We start from the raw sequence: 7931 nt of genomic DNA, 5'->3' as shown, positions 1-7931 counted from the left end.
CGCGGGTTTGGGGGGGCGGGGCGGGTCAAGGGTGGGTTTGAGGGGTGGGCGGGGAGGGGGGCTGGGCGGGGTTTATGAAGAGGCTGTGATGATGTCTAAAAGCATTGCCATTCCTGTTCCCACTGTGTATACGTTTAAATTATGCAGAACAAGGCATCCCATGTAATTGTTAATGTTTTTTTTATCCTAAGATAATAAAAATATAATACACAAAAAAACAGTAGGGGAGACGAGTGTTTGCAATCATGTCCACGCGACCGTTTAACGCTTGCATACAGTTCGGGTGGCTGAAGCGCTCAAGCGTGTAGGAAAATGCACGCAAGTACGCGTCTGTGAGTGTGGGCGATTGAGAGTGAACAGTCTAGGTAAAAAGAGCACAAATGATTGATCAAGCCTACAAAAAAACAAAATATTAAATATTAGGTATTTGAAAACCAATAATGTGTTGCTGTGTTGCTGTGATCTCATTTGTTTATGAGATATGTCCTGGTGGTCTTTTTGGGTCGGCATAAGTGAACTTCAGGTGGGCCGACACGGTCACGTGATGGCCGTCGGGCCACTCTTAATGTTGGATCCTGTATTATGAATACCCAAGAAGTCATTCTGTCACACTGAAATTTCATGCGTTGTCTAAAATAATTTTTTAATTTACCAATGTGTGCATCAAGGAAAATGGTAGAAAATTTGAAACGGCATACAAAAATGGGTGTTTTTTAAAATCATCCGAAATCTGCCATTTTAGCCATTTACACATTGCAACATGAGACAAAAATATGACATTCCGGCCCCCCAAAAAATCTGCGAATTTTTGCTGATTTTTCTCACTGTTACAGAGTTAATTATTTCAAGACAGAGTATTGTAAAACAGTAATTGATAAGGGACCAAATAGAAGTAATTTTATTCATTATTTATATATATATATATATATATATATATATTTTTTTTTTTTTTAGATTAGTCGATTAATCGGTAAACACAATTTTATTCTGCCAAGTCAGAATCTGCATCATCTTGAAAAAAAATCCTGATTGACTACAAGTCAAATGCTGTTCAAACTGTTGTAGAAAAGTCTCAAACGATAACCACAGAACTACAAATTGAAGTTATTGTGAGATGAACTGCTTTGGCTGCTTTGTGTTGTATTAGTATTTTGTATCTATTGCGTGTGTGAACGGTACCCGAGTGCAGAACTCCTCCTGAAAAGTACAGCAGAGCAAGTCGTTGTGGCTCTAATGTAGCTTCCTGTGCTTAAAGGTCAACGCAACAAATAGTGGGCGGAGGGGAAACGGAAGTTTTATTATTTGTCAAATTTCAACTTTCAAACGTGAATTGAGACACCGCAGCAAATCATGGTAATCCCCACAGACATGCAGTATGGATACCATGCAAACACAAATAATTGCAGCAAAGTCTATTGCGTGCGATGGAAATGAACAGAAGTGGAATAAAAAACAATGGTTCAGTTTCATGTAAAATGAATGCCAGGTTCTCAAGCATTGAGCAGAGAGTCAGCCATCATGTGGTCATTTCTGGTAAGAGTCCATTTGTTTGACACGTGGGCATTTTTAATAAATGCTGTTTGAATAACGCTTGTTAATAAATTGCCCCACAGGGATAAAACGTTACCTGAATCTCAGTTTCGGGTAAGTTTACATTTTCTGGACACATACTAGCTTTTGGTGAATTGTATTTTTGACACATTGTCATTAACTAATTAGCCCATTGGGATAAAGTCAACTGACCTTTCTGGTAAGTTTACATGACTTTGACATAGTAATATTGACATATGGTAAGTTCTGATATATTTGAGTTTGTTTGACACATGGTTATTATTGATTGTCCGGAGAGGATCAAATTGTCAGAATTTCAGGTAAGTTTACATTTCCTTGACACATGGAAATTTCTTGTATGCATTTGTTTGATACATAATGCATGTTTTTTTGGTTTGTTTTTTTTAACAGTAAGTTAATATTTGTTTTACATGTACTTTTTGGGTGAGTTTGCATTAAACACCTGGTCATTAAATAATTGACATTGATTTTTTCCTACTAGTGCAGTGAAATGTCATACAGTCGTGGGGGAAAAAATGTCCATGCATTAATACTCTTTTTTTCCTTACTGGTAAGAAAATTCAACACACTAGTAGAACCTACTAGTGAGGAAATAGAGTACACTAGTATATTGGCCTCAAGATGGATATCAAAGATGTTGACTTTATGCTTTCGATGGTCCACATGAAATGAGAACAGAGGAGGAAGAGGCCTGCTCCACTTTTGGAGTCTCCCCAATGAAAGAGTAACAGGATTAGCGTCCGTGTCGCTTGTGATAGCAAAGAGTGGCGAGACCCCGACTAAAGCGCACCCCCCTCCCCCCAGTCCCCTGATACTAACCTATGAATTTCTGATTATATGAACATATATATTCACATAATCCCCCCTCTGCTCTATTAAGACATTCCCCCGGCTCCAATGCGCTTGATGGAGACATCAAAGCTCGCCAATGCGACGGCCAAACTCGGTCACATTTAGAGCGGAGTGAATGTGATGCAACGGACCAGGCTTGACCGCATGGTAGGGCTCAGGTAGAGCCTTTAATTTACATTTTGATGCCTTTAAATGCTATAAATTAGCTCATGAGATCCGCGCAACTCTAAATTGTGGAGATGACCTGGCACCAATATTACAGAGTGTTAAGGTAGCTGGGGTCGCCATGGCGATGAATCTACTTGAAAGGAATTCCAAACCGTTTAAAATAGCAGTCAGTGTTAGCAAAAAAAAAAAAAGCTCCTAAAAGATTATTTAAAGGATATATTTTAGTATATTGTGGTCACCGGGATGGTTTCTGATTTCCAGTTGTGCTGTAAAAGTTTGGGGAAACCCTCTTTTATATAATCCGGCAGATTGGCGGGGAGGATTGAGGAAAGCCCACCTGGCAAAGGGGGTCATGTAGCTACGCCATGCTGAGCGAGGCCTCTTATTTGGGTCACGTTGAGGTCGGATTACACAGCCTCCACGCTAGTGCTTCTCAAACGGGGGTCCGCAATATTGCCATGAAATTAAATCAGTCCTTGTCAGCGCAAAAACCGGGAGCCTTCTAGAAACTAGCAAAATGTCAAGAAAGCCTACTAGAACATCTTAACCTTATTTAGGGTTGTGGACTGACTTAACACAGCCACAATCCCACTTATAAGAGGGTGTGAACACTTTTGCAAACACGTGTTTTTTTTTTTTTTGTTGCTCTTACCGAGTAGTACTGTGTGATAGGTCAAATTAATCGTGATGAACTGAGAAGTAGTAATACTGAAATAATCTTTTTTTTTTTTTAAAGAGAATAAAGGTGTCAAAAGTTTTAAGGGCACTGCCTTCTTGGAAATGGGACTTGCGTTACTGCTGCACTGATGAAACAGCACACGTGCTGAATGCAATAATGGACTGCCCCCTACATGTCAAAATTGGAACAGAATGTTGATTTCAGTCTGCCCTTTATAACCTAACTTAAAAAAAAAAAATGGAGTTTGTCCGCTCTAGTTCTCACTGACTCAGTAGAAGTTAAGATTATGCGGGGACTTATTGTAAAAATGTTTCCCCCTGGCCCCAGGAGTCTTGTGGGTCATGAGGTCACGGTTTGGGGGCTAACATCCAAATATGCAGATTTACGCGTCGTATTATGACCAAAACGAGAGGGTGGGCGATATCTGTTGTAGTCTGGCCTACAAAGAAGATAAACCCAAACTGGTAACCCCATTTCCTTTCCATCTGTTGGTAGCACGGCTACACTCGCTAGGACCTGGCAACCCAACCCCCTTTTCCCTCCGTCTCATCTCCCCATCCCTCGTTTTCTCTCCACGCACAGCTGTGTTGCGTTTGGATTAGGCCGAGAATAAAACAGGAAGTAGAAATTAAACAAAAAAGCTTAAACACACATGGAGCGCCGCGCACACACTCACGCAGGCCCTCCGTGCTGCAAAAGGAGGCCTGTGGAAAGTACACACCCACACACCCACACACACACACACACACACATAATAAATATGCTCGAGAATGTACAAAGTCCTAGCCAGCCTCCCACTGTCTCCCCATAAAGCCAGCGAGGACCACAGGCGTAATATTGGATCAGCGCAGTGTGCCCACACTGGTGCTCACACATATGGCGTGTATGTGTGTGTGTGCGTGTGCGCGCGCACGTGTGTACATGCATTCCTCCTCCTCCTCTTCACGGTGGTCTGTGGAGGAGGAAGAGGGGGAGGAGCCACCAAGCATGCAAAGCAAAAAGTCCGAACATGTATATTCATGCTCAATATTTTAATACATAAAAATAGATGCTACTTTGTTAGCCGACTATGGTGTTTCGCATTATATGTTAGCATTTAGCTAGTGGCCTGACAATGTTTCACTTTTTTGTTGTATGCTTTGCTTGTAAGTGTTGCCGCTCCATGTGTTAAAGTAGCTGTTGTTTGAAGGTTTGGAATTACCGTAACATCTTTGCTCATTTGGTTAGCGTTGAGCTAGCGGGCTTCTGTTAGTCATGGTTTGTTTGAACTTTTTGTTGTTTAAGTCGGGACAATGCTGTTGTGTGCTCTGCCTGCACGTGTTGCTGCTCCGTGTGTGTTAAAGTAACAGTTGTTTGAAAATTTCGAATTAGCATTACGTCGATGCTAATTTCCATTGGCCTGACTGTAGCATTTTGCATTGTTAGCATTAGGCTAGCAGAGTTTTATGCTCTGTATGCATTGCTGCCCCATGTGTTAAAGTAGCAGTTATTTGAAAGTTTATGTACAACATCTTTGCTAATTTCGATTAGCTTGACTATGGTGTTACATTGTAGAGTATAAGTTTATAATGCACTATGTCCAATTCATCGCAAATCTGACTATTTGTGGAAATTAATCGGCAGAAATGTGCACTGAAAAGAGTCAAAGCATACCAAATATATTTGTTCTACCTGTCAGTATAAGACACAATGCTTTTAGCGACTAGAGGCCAAGTATGCTTGCCAATATTTGTCGACATGATTCATATCATTTATCATATCTCAGTTCTGTGTTAACGATCAGGCATGACAGCACGCAGGAAAAAAACAAAAGAGGAAGTAGAAGTGGGAAGCATACTGTGAGTATGACACGGGATGTTATGCTAGGTTTTCTAGCTTTAATGCTAACATATAATGTGAAACACCATAGACAGGCTCACTGAAATTAGCATACAAACAACGCATTTGCCTCTTGCTCTCAATTATGCTGCTTCACTTTCAGTAGAGCTCACTGCTGCCTGGCATATTGTGGCACAACGTGGTACTACATTGAATACGCACAACTCTAAATCTTGCCTTTGTGTATCATGAAAAAAACAAAAAAACAAGCGCAATATAGCCAGGCGAACGCTGTAATAATAATTAATAATGCGAATTAATGCGTTTGTGTGAGTGTAGGAAACACATGGAAACACTTTTTGCTGTCAATGCCACTGACCCTTCCCCTTGTTCGGCACACACGAACGCGCACACACACGTCACACATACACACACACGCGCGTTCTGTATGATCAATGTGGGGCACATATAGCATCCATCGTGCTGGATACTCGTCCCTATGCATAGCCGGAAGCAAAAGAACACAGCATTACCATACGATATGCGCGCACGCACGCACGCACGCACACACACGCTGCAACAAGGAGCTGGCATTATGTTTAGCTTGGCTTTCAGTGGTTCGAATCCAAAGCAATGGAAAGTCCTCCTCCTGCAGGGTGTGCGCATACAGTACTGTACATACATGTAGGTGTATGTACGTGCGCGCGCACACGCACACGCTCACACTAGAGGACAGATGGACCACATGTAGCACACGGTGCACAATGCAGCACAGCTTAGTTTTATAACCCAGTGCAATGACGTCGCACTTATATGGGACAGTAGCACCGTGTTTTGTAACATAGCATATATATATATATATATATATATATATATATATATATATATATATATACACACCGATATTTTTGTGTCATATTTCATAGATAAACCAAATATGAGAGATGTATGGAATATTTGCTTGGATAAATGTTTGCATTTAGGGGATTTTTTTTTTTTCTGAGAAAATATGAATAATGCAAAATATGTAGATATTATGATGAAATGAAAACTTTTGAAATCTTGCACGATTAGTACTTTTTGGGGGCGTTGATTATGAATACTGTAGGTTTTATGTTTTTTTGTTGTTGTTGTTTGTTTTGTCTTGTGAAGTCAAAAGGATTAAATGTAAAAATAAAAATATCAGGTCCTTTTTTTGTTTTGTTGAAAAAAATATAGATATTTATTTAAGTCCTTCATTTTCAATTTAGGTAGTCACAAAGTGTTCTGGGGGAAAGAATTAATTTTCACATACAAATGTATTTTTCTTTTTTTTTTTAGTGTGAAGTACTGCAACCTTATAATGAAATACAAGATTAATAATATTTTTTAGAAAAGTCTTGTAATAATAAATAAGTTAGATTTGTGTCAATGCTGTAATCCGAATTGGATGACATCCATCCTTCAAAGTAACACAGAAGTGCACACTTACCTGTATTAACACGGAGGGTGAGCTTTTCCGCAAGTGTCTTTTCAAGCATAAATGAAAGTAAAGTTTAGCATCATGCTAAAGGCCATCCTGGTTGCCTTGGTAACCACCTACCGTACGCTCCAGGTGGTCTCCATTGGACATTTTTGTCAATTATGTCATAAAAACACTGTGTCTTAAGGGTACCATTCGTTTTGTATCAATCACATTAAAAATGGAGACATGATGATCAGATTTAAAAACAATAACTGCGATTATAGATCAAATTCTGTGGGTATAAAAAGTCTACACACCCCTGTTCAAATGCCAGGTTTTGTCAAATTTTTCCATGGTGCATTTAATGTCTGACTTTTGAACAATGAAATCTTTCTTGAAGCAGCTGTAAAATGATTGATTTATCCAGATTTTTTTTTTTTTAATATACATATCTTATAAATCTGACATTTGATCTGGGGTGTGAAGATTTTTTTTATACCCACTTCTATGCACTTGCTCCCTTATATCCTAGGTAAAGTTTTACTTTGGCAGGCTTTGTTGTCTACCTGACTTCCATCCGAAGTGAGGTAGCGTGCGTAATCCGCCCCCGCCCCCACACCCCCACCCCTCCTCCATCTCGTGTCATCGGGAGGCTAATGTGAATCAGTCGTATGATGACGACGACGGAGCCTAATCCCGACGGCGCTAACTGATACCCACGGCGTACAACTCGCCCCCACCACAAACACGCCCCCCCCAAGAGGATAACTGATGATATTTTTCATTGATTGTGGAATTGCCCATTCTCCAAGAAATAGTGGAATGTATATTTCTTGGCTTTATTGACTGTCTACTTAAAAAAATATATATATTATTATTATTATTTTTTTATTTATTTTTTATTTTTTTAATTATTATATTGAAGTCTTGAGTCCTGTACTTTTCAGAGGGTGGGTGCCGTTACTTCATCAGTGTTAAGCAAGAGGAAGCTTGTTTGCATTATTTCGTCTTTCACAAGACAATGATGTCAGTTGTTAGCCAGGTCCCCCGCAGGCAAAATGAATAACTATACGCTGACAAAATGGAATCGTGCTGCACGAAAGGCACATTTATTGTGGAGTGAAGCGCTTCTGGTGTCTCATTAATTTAGTGTTTAGAGTGTTTAATTACAAAACTGGGTGGCAATAAATCACATCTTATTCGAAAGAATGCCTTTGATCTTGTAAAAATGGTTTTGTCCGGAAGACATCCACGTTTATTCTCTATTAGACATTAAAAAAATATATTATTGTTATATAAAGACGTTATAAAATTCAACATTTTTGTGTTGTTATATAAAGGCTTTCTATTTAAAAAAAAAAAGAAAAAAAAGTCACCTTTCATTTTGTAATATCACAA

Source organism: Filicampus tigris, chromosome 11, assembly GCF_054856515.1.
Source record: "Filicampus tigris isolate MCC_2025a chromosome 11, RoL_Ftig_1.0, whole genome shotgun sequence".
Lineage (NCBI taxonomy): Eukaryota > Metazoa > Chordata > Actinopteri > Syngnathiformes > Syngnathidae > Filicampus > Filicampus tigris.
Note: the sequence above shows the minus strand (reverse complement) of the source record.